This window comes from Caretta caretta, chromosome 10 (genome assembly GCF_965140235.1).
Source record: "Caretta caretta isolate rCarCar2 chromosome 10, rCarCar1.hap1, whole genome shotgun sequence".
Taxonomy (NCBI): domain Eukaryota; kingdom Metazoa; phylum Chordata; order Testudines; family Cheloniidae; genus Caretta; species Caretta caretta.
This window is the reverse complement of record NC_134215.1, coordinates 23,025,971-23,044,494: the sequence shown is the minus strand read 5'-3', so window position 1 is coordinate 23,044,494 and position 18,524 is coordinate 23,025,971. Positions and strand designations below refer to the sequence as shown.

At 43.1% G+C, this 18,524-nt stretch overlaps 1 long non-coding RNA gene across 2 annotated transcripts; it reads left to right on the top strand.

Moving 5' to 3' along the window:
• The first annotated feature begins 3,378 nt into the window (after window positions 1-3,378).
• On the top strand, window positions 3,379-12,565 carry LOC125644209 (uncharacterized). Of its 2 annotated transcripts, XR_012670153.1 has the most exons (4): window positions 3,379-3,686; window positions 4,926-5,029; window positions 6,614-6,723; window positions 12,174-12,565. It is a non-coding gene; the product is annotated as an uncharacterized LOC125644209 (long non-coding RNA). The 2 variants fall into 2 exon arrangements; XR_007358927.2 differs by lacking the exon at window positions 12,174-12,565 and having other exon boundaries at window positions 6,614-9,235.
• The last annotated feature ends 5,959 nt before the right edge of the window (window positions 12,566-18,524 follow it).

The following is an 18,524-nucleotide window of genomic DNA, read 5'->3' as shown; positions in this document are numbered from 1 at the left end:
AAGAAAATGTCTTCATAAACAGAACTCACCAATCTCATGTCATACAACAGTGAACAAGGGACCCTCTCAATTTGATTTTCTCAAATTGATTTTCTTCCTCCCTTACAAATCAAAACATCTGCCGACATTGTCTAGCTTTTACTATATAACTTTGTTATTATATAAAGTTCTGCTGACCCACTCACAGGGATGTACCCTGATATTACAGCTGACAAGCACTGAAACGTATAGTAATTCAAGTTATTCTTCTTCCAGAAGAATAAGTATTTGGTGGCAGTGTTGCCCCACCTGGATTTCTGGGAATGGATTTTTTTTTTTTTTTTAAATATCCTGTGCCAAGGAGTGCACGGACCTGTAGGTCTGAGATTAATTCAGACACTTTTTCCCTGACAACTCATTAAAACTGAAGCATACGCACATTTTCTTTACATCAGGCTTACAACTGTAAGTTTCTTGAACTGACAGTAACCACTGTCCATCCCAAATATCCAGGCGTAATGGGCTGGTTATGTCAACCACCAGCAATGAACCCTAGCTGAGAGGTGCCTGCAGGGATGAAGAGAAACTGTCCTAAGCATGCTCAGGTTTTTATTCTGCACATAGGAGGAGGGAGCTGCTAATCCCTTGTGCTGGAGCAAAGGGCTTCCAGGAAGACAGACTAACCAGCAGAGTGCTGGCTGTGTGCGCAGGAGAGCACATAGGTATGCAGTTACACTGCCATTGCAATTCCAGATTTGGGGACCACGTTGTAAAGATCAGTACAGTGATAACTGAAGGTAAAACAAAGGTTTTACTGCTGTGCTAATGCACAGAACAGAGAGTTCATTTAAATATAAAAAGAGAATTCACCACTTACAACGCTGACAGAGACAGAACTGCTCTGTTCTGAGATAATGGCCCAAATTCATGCCCACTGCAACTCCATTGACTGCAATTTCAAAAATCAAATGGAGTTGCACTAGGATGAATTGGGCCAATCCCAATAGATTCACTAACTCAGACGCTGAAGTTTGGAGAAACCGACTGCCAACTCCCAGGGAAAGGAAAAGGACACTGGATCATTGGACAGTATTTTAGGACTACATCAAAACTCAGGAGGGAACCTCTTAAGGAGAGCTCTACCAGATGGATAGCAGCCAAGACCCACAAGAGTAAACTTATTCCCTAGGTATTGAGGGACTAATGTACTCCTATCATATGTTTGCTCTGTATCTTTCTGCCCTTGCAGTCAAATAAAATGAAAAGCTAAAAATAAGTAACAGTTACCCAGTAAGAATTAAGGAAGCTAGATGGAGTTTCCAAAGATTATAGATTTGTACATGCCAATGGCAGAGAAGATAGAAAATACGGCCAAGGTTTTCTGAAGTGCCCTGTGACTTTGGATGCCCAACCTGAGATTAGTTTAAATGGTCTCATTTGCAGAAGGAGGCACTTTCTGAAAGTCTGCCCCTTTAAGGCAGCTCAGGTTTAGCACCCAAAAATCATTAGTCACTTTTGAAAAACCTGGAGCAACAGTGGTTACTTAAAGTTTATTAAAGATTAAAAACCCATACAGATTTGTCTTTAAGTTCTGTGCACGACTTAAAAGTCCAATTTTGCAGAGCAGTTTCTGAATTTTTGGTGCCTTTGTATTTCAGGAGCATTCATTTTTGAACTGATTAATGGTCAGTCTAATATTTAAATTATTTATGCTTCATTCTTCATAGAACTGTCAAATTGCCATTCCCTCCCACTCCAATTAATGACATTGCTGAATAGGCAAAGGCTCCATTGTATTCCTCAGCACAATCAACATACATGCTTAACATTCAAATCCTAAGCACAAAAGTTTACAGTAAATATAATTATAACTGATCTTATGAAAGTTTCTCTTAACCCTATGATCCATGAGAAAACATACGCTCTACTAAACAGTAATTGGTTATCCCCAGATATGGATAGGAAAGGAAAGATGTTGCAGTTGGGGTTACACTAGCCTTTTATTCGGGGAGAAAGAATTTTAAATTTGTCTTAGACACAAATGTCTATACCAAATTTAATATTCTTTCTCCCAGAATAAAAGGCTAGTGTAACCGCCACTGGTTTCCTGGTCTCACCCATTTCCTAGTTATTTGTTCACATCACACAATATGTTATCGCTAAATTTGCCAATTTGGCCAGGACATGCCCAGGCCTGGACAGGAAGAATAATGCAGGTGCATATGCAAAGCCATCCGATAGTGTTTGCAATGTCCCCATCTGCTCTGTCTGGCGGTAGCCACAGCTATACATTATTTAACCTTCATGAACACGTTATTTTGTATGCTGTGCATGCAAAAAGATAGAAAAATGTTTTCAAAGAATACACTATAACCACAGCATTCTACTGGCAGAGTTAATAATCATGATAGAAGGTGGCAGAATTTTATTGACTGACCCATCCAGTTCAGTTAGCAGGTGTTAAGATCCCGCATAAAGCTGGTGAAGTTTCACTGACTATGACATCTGAAGCTTGGTTAATTACATCCTGGTAAATTATTACTACACCTTGCTGATAGACTAGTGGATAACTCCCTTTGAAAGTAATTGGGCTAGAGGAAAGTTTCTTTTAGTGGTGTCCATTAAAATTGTTCTCTTAGGTGATGGATTTGTTCTTACAACAGAATTTATCTTCCAAATCCAGTTCAACACTTTATCTATTGAACCCAACTGCCTAGGAGCTGGACCTCCTGCTGGCCTTCCAGGGCACAGCACCGTCTGCGGTGCCAGGAGAGGCAGGAAGCTTGCCTTAGCGCCCACGCTGCGCTACTGAACGGGAGCCGCCAGAGGTAAACCCATGCCCCAACCCTGTGCCCCAATCCCCCGCCCCAGCCCTGACCCCCCCAACCCAGAGTCCCCTCCTGCTCCCCAGACCCTTCATCCCCAGCCCCATTCCAGAACCTGCACCCCCATCCCAGAGCCCTCACCCCCCTGCATCCCAACCCCCTACCCCAGCCCAGAGCCCCTTCCCACATCTGAACCCCTCATCCCCAGCCCCACCCTAGAGCCTGCACCCCCAGCCCAGAGACCTCACCACTTCCCACACCCCAACCTCCTGCCTCAACACACAGCTCCCTCCCACATTCCAAATCCCTCGGCCCCACCCCCAAGCCTGGAGCCCCCTCCTGCACCCCAAATCCCTCAACCCCAGCCCCACCCCAGAGCCCTCACTCCCTTCCGCACCAGCCCAGTGAGAGTGAGTGAGGGTGGGGGAGAGCAAGCCATCAAGAGAGGGGGAATGTAGTGAGCAGGGGCGGGGCCTCAGGGAAGGGGCGGGGCTAGGGTGTTCGGTTTTGTGCAATTAGAAAGTTGGCAACCCTAGCTCCTCTCCACCCCCGTCACTGGCAGGCAGTCGCAGGGTGGAGAGGAGGCCTCAGCCACTGCGGCTCCAAGCCTCTGGGCCAGTGACTGTCTGCTTCAGGCTCCCCGGGGGCAGGGGGCCACTGTGCAGAAGTGACAGGCAAGGGAAGTCAGCAGCTCCTCCCCACCCCAGCAAGGAAACGCCTCCTCTCTGCCACAGGCACCACCAGCACCAGGCGGGCAGGGCTGGGTGGGGTCCTGGGGGATGGAGCCGTGGCCACTCTGTGCTCCTGAGCTCCAGCTGTCCTGTCCCTTTAGCACAGTGCTGGGAGTGGGAATCCCTGCTCTGTGCTGGCTCAGCAGGTCCAGTGAGTGTGGCTGGGGGGCAGGGCGTGGAGGAGTGGATCTTTGGGGGCTATGTGGGGGGGGGAATGCTGGGCTGTGAAGGGGCGGGGGACACTGGTTAGTAGGGGAGGTTTGTTTTGGGGTGCTAGGCAGTATGGGGGTCTGTTGAGGGGGTGCAGGGTTGTGGGGGACATCTGTGTGTGTTAGGGTGCTAAGCAGTGGGGGGTCTGTGTGGGGCTCTCTGTAGTTGTGGTGGTGGGGATGTGGGGAAGAGCACTGGGTAGTGGGGGAGATCTGTGTGTGTTGGGGCGCTAGCAGGGCATCTTCATGGGACACTGGGCAGGTGTGATGGTGTGCAGAGCGCTGTATTTGTGGGGAGGATCTGTGGGGGGTGCTGGGTATGGCAGGTCTGGGGAGCACTGGGCATAGGGAATCAGGGGGATGTTGGGTAGGGGGGCTGTGTGGTGTGTCACAGTTCCACCCCCAAGGGGAAGGGGCACACTGGCAGCACAGGGTCGGATAGGCCACTGTGTGTCTGGCGACTGCCAGTTTGTAAACAGTGCCCTTGCACTGGGCTGGGTGCGGCGGGGCCGCCCCTGCCATACCATGCCCCATTGCCCCTGGCCTGCTCCTCACTCCGGGAACTGACCTCCCTGTGCCATGCTCCATTGCCCCCATGAGGGCCCACAAATATCTTTGGCGCCAGGCCCACAAAAGATTAATCCAGCCCTGAGCACTGTATTTGACCCTCTGCCTTCTCCAGGTGAACCACAAGGTGAGATTTGCTTCACCTGAGTTTAAAATGTTACACTGCAGTTGGTCATAGTACTGAAATCCTAAAAATCTTTCTGCCATCAGGTTAACCCAACTGGAGCTAACTAAAAAGGATACAACATGTAGTGAAGGATCAAGAAAGTATAAAGGGTCCCTGGTCTGCTTATCAGAAAAGTAGGGTTTTTTTATTAGAAAATATTTTTTTCCTGTAAGTGCTGTTACTTCCAGGTGTGCTTCATACCTGAGTAAAACAGCATTGGCTAGAGGCACACATTTGTGAAACTTAACATGGAAATTTAATGTAGTTCAGCCTTTTCTAGTGTATAAGAAAGAAGAAAGGTAAAGCTCAGAAATCAAGTTCCCACAAAAAGCAATAATTTGTTATTAATGTCAGTAAAACTGCTTACACTGCACTCCAGAAAGAGATTTGGCAGTGCTTCTATGTCACGCAATGGACATTTCATTAAACAAAGGACATTTAATTACAGGAAAGACTATTTGTAAATGGCAAGAGTGGTGAGCTCCGCAACAGGACTGAAATTTCACAGACCTGGATCCAAAGAGACTCAGAGCCCATATCCACAGGGATAAGGTATGTCTCATAAGTGAAGCATATACAGGAGAAAAACCCTTCAAACTCTCAGAACTCAAAAGAACTAAGGAGAATTAACTTTGTCTTCTGTCACAGCTATGCCAGTTCCTAAGGTCCTTTTTAAACAGGGAATTCCTACAAGGTAAATAGATTTTCTATAAGGCACCAAGACTCGAAGTTGAAATTTAGTTCATGTTGGACAAAGGACACTAAGGCATCTGTAAGAAACTGCTGTGACATATAAACAGCTTTAGACTGTGAGAAGTTATGTAGTGCTATTAGCACTCATATGATTAATAAATACCCATAATTACCTCAAGTCAAACATACTTATTGAGAGGTTATTTATAGAGATGTGCTGCTGTTAACAGAATGTACGCTGCATGTACGTTGCCTCCATCTCTAGACAATAGTAAATGTGTATCACATAACTTTAAGCCACATTATGAGGCATGAAGTAGCACACTGCAAACCAAGGTACTTCCTAAGCTTTATCACTCACTTTGAATGGCTGCATTTTATCTTCTTTAAAAGAAACATTGCACTAAATATATTCCACATAGTTATGATCAGAGAGCTCTCTAGACATACATTTTATGTTCCTGGCACATGCATGTCATTAAGTTCCAGCCCCAGTCATAGTTAAATAGACAACAGGTAGAACCTCTGTCTAATTTTGCAAAGCATCTAAACTTATAGAATCTTTCTAAAACAGTCTAGCAATTCATTGCTATTCGCAGAAATAGCAGGGATGAAAACTAGGCCACAGTGAAGTCTGGATTTCATCTGAAGTGTGTGATGCTGCAGGATTTACTCTGCAAAAAGATGTGTCTTACAATAGTGTGCACACAAACCCAGTCAATTAAGCTGGTTTATACGTATCCTCTACACTTCCAGAGAAACCACACCATTTTTTTTAATCTATAACGCACTTGAACTTGGATGTACAAGGTTCATTTTAGCTAGACTGCCCCCACAATTATTCAGTGCATAGTTATTATCTAACTCTTACAAAGGCATCTCTCTCTTTTGTGTATATGCCCTTGCAATCTATCAGAATGCAAGTGTCTTTCTGAAACAATGTTAGCTTTACGTTGCAAATTTTTTGCCTACAAGCAACCATGCTTTAAGAGAAAAATCAGAGAAGAAAGACTATGTATAACAAGGCGGCCAGGATTTTAATCCTACTTTAACTCATAAACTATAGAGATTATGTGTCTAATCTCACTGTAATCTGTATGTTCTTGATTAGCTTTTCTACCTTCTGACCAAATATAACATCAATCTCTCCTGTTTTTCCCATATCAGGTAACTGTAAAATATTTATCATAATCCCTGGAAAAAATCACTGTGGCCATTTCTAATTTATTGATGTAACCCATATTTAAGAATTTTAGTGATGACAGAAGGAATGGATGCTAATTTCAGATACCTGTGGCAATAAATATCTACACCCTATCTCGTTTTAGAGTAGCTAATTTTCTTATTCAATATCCTTAAAGGGAAAATGTATAGTTATTCAGTGAAATGTAACCAAGGACCCCCAAATGCCATTAACAGTGTCTGTGCACTTTTTATTCTCAGGTGTCGCACCAAGCTCTGTACGTGACATGGCTTAGTTGGCTGCTAACAAATATGAAAGATAAACATTAAGATTCTGCACTACCATCTCTTGTAAGGCCATGCACAGAAAGGTGAGATTATAACAGTATTGCCAAGCTAACCTTTGTCTTATCAAGAGTCTTATCGTCAGTCTCTGCTGGAAAAATCAAACCTTCAATTTCTGCTATTTAAATATATCAGTTTTCTTTGGATCCTAATCAGACTGTCTTCAAACAGGATTGTCCTTTGATGCCCCTTGCTGGCATTGTTGAGTGTTTGAATAAGACAAAATCCATGCATTATGATCTTGTCATGCAATCAAGCGGGCTCTGGCAGCAAGCAACAAGTGTTTTGTCTCTGATGTTATACTCAAACATCAGAACCATGCTCCATGACTTCACTAAAACCATCTGAAAAGTATAAGGTGGATTTAAAATCTGAAATGGAAATAACTAACAGCCTTACAGCATGCAAATCATTGGATTAAAAAAATATGGGAAAATTGATGAGTCACCCAGACATCAAGGAGGATTCTTACAAAATAAAAGCTAGCATTTGCTACTTAGGTTAGGTATTTTACTGAACCTATTTTACCACACACAAGATTATATAAAACGGCCTGGCTGGTCGTGGATAAACACTATAGGAAATAAAAACTAGCAGGCAGCTTTTTCAACAAGAGGCCAAATTCAGTGCTTAATTTGTGCCAGGGCTTGCTGGGGCTGAGCCCCCAGCATCTTGGCAGTTCATAGACCTGGCACCCCGTGGGTTTGCTTAGTCAGTTATGAAAGTAAAAAAATTGATTGAGTCCTGGAACCTCTTTCATTATAAATTAAGCACTGGCCAAATTCTATTCTCGCCTAACATCAGGGAAAAAAATTTAAAGTAATTTGAGGGAAAAAATGGCCCATGGATCACCTTATCCCCTATCAATCCTGGATTGGTCCGGCCTGGTTTGGTCCCTTCATGGTGCTGTAATGTGAACAAGCTGACAATGTTATTTATATTCTGTAGGAACTTCAGAGCCCCAGTCAGATCAAGGCCCAGTTGTGCTAAGCACTGTACAACAACAAAAAGACAGTCCACCTCCCCAAGACCTTACACTCTAAAATACACAAGAGGCAATAGGGGGATACAATCAATGGGAGGAGCACAAGTAAACAATGAGATAATATTGGTTAGCATGGCAGGTAGTGGTCTCAGCACCTCAGCTGCCTATCAGTTATCAAAAGAGCTCTGTGTAACTTGAAAACTTGTCTCTTTAACCAACAGAAGTTGGTCCAATAAAAGATACTACCTCACCTTGTCAAGGTTTTTTGTAGGCATCACAACTAAGAGTTTTAAAGACAAATTTGAAGGAGAATAATGAGGTGAGCTCTTCCCACATGTGAAGAGTAGTATTGGAGAAAGCACAGTGGTGCTTGTTTGAAAGTATAACAAAAGATCAGAGAAGGCTGGTAGCATTGGCAGGTCAGATGTGGGAGTCGACACAGTGATAGCATGAGAGATGTCAGGTAGGATTAGACTGAAAAGGGCCTTGAAAGTGAAGAAAAAGAGTTTGTGTTTGATGCAATGCAGAAGGGAGAGCCAGTGGAGGGACACAATGAGAGAGGTGACATGGACAATGCAACAAGATGATAGCGAAGAAATTCCCTGGACTCCATGTTGTATTCCCAACCTCCATTTTGTGTCTCTGGCTTCCCTCCTCAATAAACAAGAGTCACTTCACCAACTGTAAGCTGCAAGTCACTTATCATTGGACAATGTAGGTCACATGACCAGAGCTGAGCGATTCCTGGATTAAGCATGCCCAGTAGAATAGAAAGTAAAATGAAGAATGGTCACAAAGTAAATTAAATCTGAAGCTTGGGCAGTAAGGTTGGATGAGGTAATCATGGCTCTGAAGTAAACAAACACCAGTGAGCATAAGTAAAATAAGATAATGCTCAACAATGAGCACATGCAGTACAAAATTAGGTGAAAGGGTGTTGGCAGAAAGCCAAGTAGGGAACAGTTAAGCAGCTCCATCCTGGGCTGATTTGGAGCTGCTTTTTCTGGTAGCAGCAGACAAAAACCTGACAGCTAGAACAGTATAAAAGGCAGACAGTCAGCAGGAAGTTAGACAATTAGGAGAAAGAACAGCTGCTGGAAAGAAGTTAGAAGAGCAGCTGCTGAAGAAGAGAGAACAGACACAAAGCTGCAACAGTAGCAAAGCGGGAGAAACCATGAGTCCAAGCGGCAACAATAATAATTAAGAAGGGAGCTGACCGAGAGTGAGCTGCAACAGTAGCAGCAGCAACCAGCAACAGTAAACAACACAGCGCTATCATAGTGTAAGCTTGCTAATTTTAACTCTAGTTTAGCATAAGTATAGTGTAGTATTAGTATGTGCATGTGCGTGTGTGTGTGTTAATTGTATTTTACCTGTGTAAAACTTAAAGTATAATTTAAAAACTGCTGTCAGTGATCTATTGCACACTGGCCATCTGCAATAGAGCACATCACTTAGAATCATTTAACTTGTATGCTGTTGTAACTTGTAATAAGGGATTTGTGTCTGATTTCTATTTTTAGATTACAATGTAGTAGGGATTATTAGTTACATCAATAAAAAGATACTTTGTTTTGGAAAGCATATTGCCTGTGTCAATCACTTTATTGGAAGGTTATATCTGTGTCCTTCAAGTGTTTCCTTATGTGACACATGGCTAGAAAGGGTTAAACATCCAGCAAAATGAATAACCCACAGAAGACATGTGGGGAGATAATGTTTGTGTTTTTGTGTACTTACATATGTATGAGTAGGGTGGACAATGTAGTCAACGGTCCCTGTCTATGCTGTATTCTGATGATTCAGAGGTCAAAAGAATATTCTATCATGTAAATGAATTGTAAACATGGGATATCTCAGTATTCACCTCTCTTTGAAATGTACTGTGAATGGTGGAGGAACAAACAACCCAATTACTACCCAGAGTCCTTGATGTGCAGTGCTGGGGTGGCTAGACAACACCAATGCTCATAAAATTATGATCTCACTAGCACCATTTTCAGCACCCGTGAGATTAAAGCCAATGTGGGTCTGCCTATCAGCATTGTGATAACACCTTCATCTGCGGTGTAGACTTACCCACAGACACAGTATGAGTGAGGATCTAGAGAAAAGTCAAAAATTGACAGGGATGTCCAGATTATAGGCCGAAATGACAGGGAGGATGGTGATATTGCCCATGTTGATCTTAAACTGATGGCTGGGTATTCAGAAATCTGTCAGAAAGACAGGCCAAGATTTTAATTTGTACAGACAGGTCCAGAGTAGGCAGGTAGATCTGAAAGTAATCAGCACAGAGAAATAATTGAATTTGTGTTTACATAAGAGATGGCTGTAAAAGATTTATCAAAAATAGATTGATCACTGGATCACCAGAATGCCTGTCATACCCCTTCCCCCCAACCATATACTCTGCGCCAGATGGAAAGTGTCAAAGAAGCACTACACCACTCACTCAGAAAGCCCCCTGCATGGGAGAGGTCCTCCACAGGTTAGCTAACCCACATTAAAGACAGCTTTGTACCAGTGGAGTGACAAGAAACTGCCCTAATGCAGGGGGAAGGATCTGACCCCCTAATCCATAAGTATCCCTGTTTATACCTTAATGAAGCCTAATGGGACTTTTTCCCTCTCTTCTCTCCATTGTTTTATTTGTATGCAGTTTCAACCTTTCTCTTAGTTCTTTTTTCACATCTCTCTTGAGGGCCAAAATACCTACTTGTGTTCTGATATGGGTTGTATAACTTAGGCAACTTTTTTTCTTTCCTCTAGTAATAGGAAGAAAACATAAGTCTTGCAATTGCTTGGATTTTTTATTTCCATAATATGTCATTAAAAGAAAATTCAGATTTCCCTGAACTCTTTCTAGTCTCTTTAGGACATTTATGTGCCACAAGATTCATGTAGCTTCTTAACCCTATAGCTAACAGAACATGATAAAGGCTTGCTAGTTCGTCTTGATACAGTATGATGGTAGCAAAGATGGATGGTTTGTAAAGATGGCATGGACTGTAATGAATGAGATTTGCAAATACATCAGTATTTTGAATTCTGTTTGTTTCACATACTGTATTCAACATCCACTCCTAAGAAGGTAAATCAGACTATTGAGGAAAACTATTAAGGTTCTTGTTTTTATACATTGTCAGTAAAAGGAGATTACACCAAGATTATGAGCTCCGCAAGGCAGGGATCATGCTTTCTGCTTGGAAAATGTGCTACTGAAATTAAAACCAACAAAAATAATATTTTCTCAAGTTGCTAAGAAAATTTCTTTGTTTTGTTCTACTACTCCCTGTTATAGTAAGTATTTTAATTCAGCATCTCCTCTGTTATACACCTTACTGTATGCTACATTCTCCCAAAGCAGCTGCCTGTCTCCAGAAGCTGCATGTTTAATTTTGTCAAATCTTTTTATAAGATGTCATGAGTATGCAGTACAGTGCGCAATTATGGCCTCATTAAGCTTCAAAAAGCTAGTAATTCATTTCAAACAACAGTTACTGCAATTGTTATCTTGACAGATGCTTCTTTGTTTTATTCTAGTCTAACCCTTTAATTGCTGACATAAAAAGATACCCAAGTTAATAATGCACCAATGACCTCAGTGGGGGAGGGAGAGAGAAAATGAGAATCAGTTTTCTTCCCTTTCATGGAACAGAGGTCAAAATTGGAATCTTGGCTAAACATTAGCTGAGTTGTGTATGTATTTTATTGGCAAATATTAGACTCTTTATATTGCCTCACGCCACTTCCCATCTTCCACCCCAATGTATAATAAACTAGAGCTGACTACAGTATATAAAAGTAGTAACCATGCACATTCATTATCAAGCACAGGCAAAGCAGCTTAGAACCTTTACCTCCAAAGCACAGGACACTTTTATTAAAGCTTCACAACAGGATGTCATCTGATTTTGAGATGCTGCTTAAGTGACCTATTTACCCATGTTAGTAAAACTGGGAATAGTGGCCACACCTATCTGCATGGAGATTGCTAGGACAGGTGGTTTTATTCATTTATTTATTGTTCCACCAAACCGTCAGTACTGGGCTGTGGACTCTTCCTTTACTACCTTTAACGCCAAAAGCCAGTCCAGATGTACACAGACAACTGCAGTTTCCTTTAATGTACATACTGTCTCAGCTGTGGCCTCAGGACTTTCTGTCTGAGAGGACAGGAAAGCCGCTTCTACAATCAAGAGCACTGTTAACGGATTCAGAGTGAATGCGAGTCACCTTTATGTCTGGCTCTCAAGACCTTCATCCTAGACACTTGCTTGCATGGTCCCATAGATTTGCAGCTGGCAGCTGCCTCATCAGGTCATAACTGGTCTCTGACATATCTGAGCACACACCTGTCAGAATCTTAAATAGACCCCGACATGGAGCACCTGTGTGCCAGATTCTCTGAGGCCAGTCCTGCTAAGGGGTAGGTCTGCCTCATTCTGCACAACCTAAAGTAGGTGTTGCCTCTACTTTCAATTTCAGATACGGTGAGTTGCACTAGTCCACTATGGAACTGATGAAAGACCAGATCACTATGGCCAGAAGGAAGAGGCATAATTTCCCAGCAAGCCAGAGGGAGAAGAATTTGTTTCTCACTACTGCTGCTACCAAGATTATTGATGGATCTGGTAGAACCCTGAGGCTTTGCACCTCCTTAATGAACTGTGGACAGATACTAATTATTTGGTTCCAAAAGTATGAATCAAATTAGCCAGTGATTGAAGAGAAAGAAGGCACTGTACCATGATTAGGTCCTCAGTTGTCAAAGTATTTTTATATATTCTGTTGCAGAGGAAGTCCATTAATGATCACTTCTAACATCTATTCATACACGTCTGTACAAACTTTTCTGTTTTCAAGCCTCATTTTAATTCTTTATTAGGCATTCTGTTAAAAGAAGCTGCACTTGCTGTAAAGCTCCACTTCATTTTTGGCATACTCAGCAAGATTCAGGACATGTGTCTGAATTAAAAGTGATGCTAATTCAACTAATCGAAGAATGACACAGCCAGAGAAATTAATACAGCCGAGTGCCAAGCATAAAAAAAACCCACCACAGACTAACTGAACAAGCAGTACAAAGTCTGTATTTTAGGGAGATGGACAAGGGGGGGAAAGCTGATTTCAATAGGGATGTAATGATACTGAGGCAGTGAGATAAGAAAAGAGAGGCTGCCTTTGAAATAACAGGATAATAGAAGGTGCCAAGAATCCAGATCACATTCTCCCATTAAGATCAAAGCCATGCAAGATCAGTGGCAAAGGAGATACAGAATTTGTAAACCCCCATGTGATTTTTCTGTTGTTGTTGCCACACACATATATGCATGCACACACCCCTCCCTGTTTATCTTGCTCTTAGTCTGGTCAATGCAGATGAGGAGGAATGAGTCAGAGTCATTTGCTGAAATCAGCACCCTGTGTGTCATGCTGCAATTGAACAGACAACATAAAAGTTTGCTTGCAGCAAGAAACAGAACAGAATGAAGCTGCCAAATAAGGATTTAATTTTTCTTAAAGCGGAAGCCTTTCTTCAAGCAGCTAGAGAGCAATTATTCATTTTCAGAATAAAGGAGAACTCACACCTGAACGCTCACTGAAAGAAAAGTGTACCCAGGACACTGTCTAGAAGCTGTGATCAGTTTTAGATACTAGGCACCTGTTTTCTAGGAGAAGATTGATTTTATTTATTCATAGGGACATGAGATGCCCTGAAAGTATTAGACACAGCACAAAACCGCAACTACACTTTCAATAGATTAAGCTCCTTTGTGGGCCAGATCATCTCAACCACTTATAGGAGATATTTAATCAGTAGTGCACCCTAAAGTGCTTTCTATAATCATTGTGGGAGATGGAGATGGTTAAACTTATGTTTTGAAGATCTGACTCTCAAACAGAGCCACATTCATCTGTGGTGCAATCCCACGGACTCAATGGAATTACACCAGAAATGCATTGAGACCACTGTTTTAATTCATTTTCCTATAATACTCATCTGAACAAAACTAAAGGAGAGCAAAAGAATCAACCTAGTTCTAACTGGTTCTCTGTCATATATAGAGTAGATCTGTGTGTAACAATGCATCTGTTACAAATAATAGACTTCTTTGCTGTTAATATCTGACAGATTTAATGTGAACAAGTAAAATCCAGCAAGCCAAACCTAGAGACAAGTTAGAACAGATTATGGGAGCGTGTCCAATTGCTCGTATACACATAATGCAGGGAACACCTATGTGCACAAACATGAAGCAAGACTTAAAATTTTTGCATTGTGTTTCAGTCATGGACTAGTGAACACAACACTGACAGTAAGATTTTAATAGCCTTTGGATTTCTTATTAGGAATAGTGAGATGGATAGGATAGGCAAGCTAAAGGAAAGGTAACTTTTTGTCCAAAAAAACAAAATTGTACTTGTTAATCATCCGGCAGATCCCTCTATTAAGAAAGAATGCTAGCTGCCCCGGGTTTAGTAGTGATGAGTCATTATTAATGGATGTCATTATTTCTAGAGGAACAGAGAGGCATTATTTTTTCTTGCAGGAGTAGGGCTGCAGAGAGGTTTTCAGGAGGGCCTTGACTAAGTTTGAAACTGAGGCCCTCCACCTTCAAAAATAAAATAACCGTGGAGACAAGACAGTTTAAAAGGGGAGAGTATGGTGAGGGTGGAGTCAGAGAGGACTCAGGCCTGTGGAGGCACTGCCCTTCTTCCAAGGATGAGGGGGCTGGGAAACTGATGGGGGGGGGGGTCAGAGACGACCTAGGGCTGTGGGGTCATTGCCCTTCCCGCAGGAATCAGGGGCTTAGGGCAAACTGCCACTTTGCCTTGCCCTACCCTGGGCAATCCTGCTCATCAGTGAGAAAAGAATGAAATAAATCTTTAACAAGGTGCATAATAGATGAGAGAAGCAACAGCATAAACTAACCCTGGCTGCTTCACTGCCAAATGAAAGTGACTGGAATATTAGACAAGGATCAATTCATGCAAAATACTACTGAGCTACTGATAATTAAGTGAATTAACTCTAAGGTCTTTATAAGACTTCTAATACCACAAACTACAAATGGATCTGTACAAAAGTTTTGGGTATTTTGTTTGTTGGTTTGTTTTTTTTAGTGAAAAATCTGTGGAAGCTTTACTTTTCAGACCATATCAGAGTGGTTCCAATAACATTTTGAATATTTCATACATTTCTATCCAAAAAAGATTCCTTAGTCTAAAAACCATCAAGTCCTTCTGTATGAACCAGGCAGAACCTGTGAAGGCAGCCATATTGCACTAGTAATTGCTTTTAAAAAAAAATCACAAAGAGCACTATATTAAGAGCTTATTGCTGCTAACAGGATAAACAACAAATGGGCTTGTCAGATAGATAATTAGAATAGAATGCAACTCAGCCTCCATCAGGTTTGCTAGTCCCAGAGCAAATTCTGTCACAAAAAAAAAATGAAAGTGAAATTCAGAAACAGAGCCCAGAATTGTCTTAAGAATGCTTTAAACCATTCACTTACAAGTAAGTGGAATTTCCAACATGATTTCCTTTATTTCCCTATACAAGAAGCCTTCATGAACAGTATCTCCAATCTTTTGATAATGTAACCAGGTTCATTAAAAACAACGAGAAGACTAAGTGTCAAATCCCATTCTCTGGACTCAGATGCATATTCTCATCGACTTCGGTGTAACTATTCCTGTGAGCAAGTCAAAGCATCACTGGATCTTAGCTCACTCACAGTACAAAGGTATCTCCCTCATTCTGTCCTGGACTAGCAGTTGATCTTTTGTGACCAATGAGCGCTAGCAATGGCAGCCTTCCCACTGGAAAGGGGATATTTCCAGTTTTTCAACAGAACACACCACTTGATTCTAGCCCTAGAAAACCCCAGTGTATCAGACATTATACCATTATGTATGGAAACCTACTATACTTCACAGGTTGCTAAACTTTAATTATAATCTCTGCTCCTGTGAGGCCTCTACACAGGGCTGGATTAACCTTTTGTGGGGCCAGCACCAAACATATTTGTGGGCCCTCTTGGGTCAATGGAGCATGGCACGGGGAGGTCAGTCCCCAGAGTCAGGGGCCATCCAAGGGCAATGGGGCATGGCATGGCAGGGGTGGCCCCGCTCTGCCCAGCCCAATGCAAGGGCACTATTTACAAACCAGTTGTTACCAGACATACAGTGGCCTGCCTGGCCCTGTGCTGCCAGCATGTCCCCTCCCCTCATGGGCAGGCCCATGCCATGCCACACAGGCCCCCCGGATCCACTATGCCCAGAGCCTCCCCCAACCTCCCTGCACAAATGCACAGCGCCCTGCACAACACCACCCCTGCCCAGCACTTCTATGCCTATCACCCCCCACAGAATCCCCACTCCCTAGTGCCTCAACACACATATCTTCCCTGCCCCCTCACAGCCCAGCACGCCCCCAGGTCCTGCAGAGACCTACTCCCCTGCACCCTGCCTCCCGGCCACATTCACCAGCCCTGCTGGGAGGTGACTGTGTCTGCCGGGCTGAGACGGCAGCACAGCCAGGGCTGGTCCCGGGGTGGGGAATTGCTCCAGCCCCTCGGCAGTGGCGTGATCAGCCAGGCCAGGGCCTGCCCTGGCCGGGCTCCCTCAAAAGGCATTTGCCTGGAGGGGCCCAGCCAAGCCTCCCACACTGCTCCCCCTCATCTCTCCTCCCCAGCTGGCTGAGACTGGCCAGGCTTCTGCACCAATCCCAGGCGGCTCAGCTCCAGGGAGACAGGCAGGACCCCACAGGTGGTGGGAAGCGGAGATTGCCCAGAGCTGGAGGTGCACTGGGGTCTGGCCAGGGGGCAGAGATGAGCAGGGGGTGGGGCCAGGGGGCAGAGAGGAGCCCTCAGCCAGCCAGCAGGCAGGCCGAGAGGAGCAAGCAGTGGGCATAGGGAGCCAGCAGGGTTTCAGGGCGCAGTGCAAGTGAAGCAGGCCGGGGTCCCTTCTGAGCATGGGCTCAACTTCATGGAGCCACTGGCACCATTGTAAACCCGGTACTGCCTGTACACTTGGATTCCGTACTAAGCAGCCTGGAATTTCAGAAGTAAAGATACAAACACAAGCAGTATCAATTGCCAGATTTCTGAAACAGTGACTGGTGTTTTTACTTCTGCCATTTTTGGAGGCAAATTTTAAACCCAGTTTTGCGTCCATCATGGCAAATAAGTTCTCATTTCTTGATCTGTGGGAGCATCATCAGGTACAGAGACATAAAAATGGCACAGGATGCATCCATAAATACTTGTGCCCATGAAAATGCAATCACAAAATAGGAGACCCAGGAAAGAGAAGGCAGACAATTGGAAAGTAAAATATTAAAAAGCCACTTGAAAAATCAATTTTAGAAATATTTTTAATTAAATGTTGCATATACAGAATACATGACCATGAGAGATGAAGATTTATTGGCGCACTTCGGATCACCTGAAGAAATCAACCATGTCTTCTCCACTTGTGAATAATGCAACCATGTCAAAAGTTTATAGCCACATCACTCCATCACATAGCCTATCTTGGTTTTATACATGCACACACAAATCCGGACGTGTCATTTCAAAGGTGCTTTTCCGTACATTTATAGGGTTATGCTGTGTAGTTGGACAAAACTTTGGTAACAAGAGGCCATGTCTTCCTCTGTGTTGATAGAGTGCACAGAACAATAGGGCTCTGATCCTGATTAAGATCTTTGAGCAATATTGTAATAAAATAACTCATAATTAGTATACACTATCCTTGATGGTGTTTGCAGGAATAGATCCTAAAGTTTTGACTTATTTGCATTAAGTGTATTTAACTCTTAGGATGAACAGCCCCATCATCAAAAATTAATTATTTGAATACTTTATAAATCTCACTGGGGGCCATAATGTTACAGTTAGCTGTGTATTAAACTATTAGTGGTTCCACCCTTTGTATTCAGGATACTGTAGTAATAACTGACGTTGATCATTTTCATAAAACAAAGTTAAAACCATGCTAGGCTAGTCACGTAGAACACCATATCTAATACCTACACGCTTGTGTAAATTAACAATTCCAGCCCGTCCTGAGCTGCACATCCACCTCAGGAAGAAAAGCCAAGTGTCAGCAAAACACAGAGCAAAATTCCTCTTGAAACAGAAGAAACTGCAGTTGGCTAGACTGCAAACCATTGCATTTTGCATTGCCACATTAGTCATTTCTTTCTTCTACAAAGCAGAATCTCTTCTCATCCCAAACAAGCAGTGCCAGAGTTACCTTCACCTTTGAGAGCATTTTATGTTCTGTAAGGCAAACTATTCTTGCTGCAACAGAAATTTGTTCTCATATGATGATTTTAAAAATGTGAATAGGGTGACCAGATGACAAAACAAGATATCGGGACATGTGGGGGGGGCCACCACAGGCTCATCCCCTTCCCCCCCCCCCCAGGGCCGGCTCTAGGTTTTTTGCCACCCCAAGGGGGTGGGGGAGGGAGCTGGAGTGCCGCCGAAGCAAAATATCAGGACAAACGGCGTCCCGACCGTACATCAGTCGAGATGCGGAACAAACAACTAAATATCAGGACATCTGGTCACCCTAATCTTGACCCTGTATAGCACCATGCTGGTGAGTCATTTAAGAGGATTCTTTCCTACCTTATCACATACTGTAATTCAATTACACTTTGGGGGACCCCCTCCCCATGCCAATGTGGGTGATTTTATTGCTCATGAAAAGTGTCACAAGGCTGAGAGCCCCAGAGACTAAGTGCCTCTGTTTAGCCAGAGAACAAGCACAGTATTTCAAGCGGCAGTGTAACCTTCCCTTAACAAACCATCTCTAGTT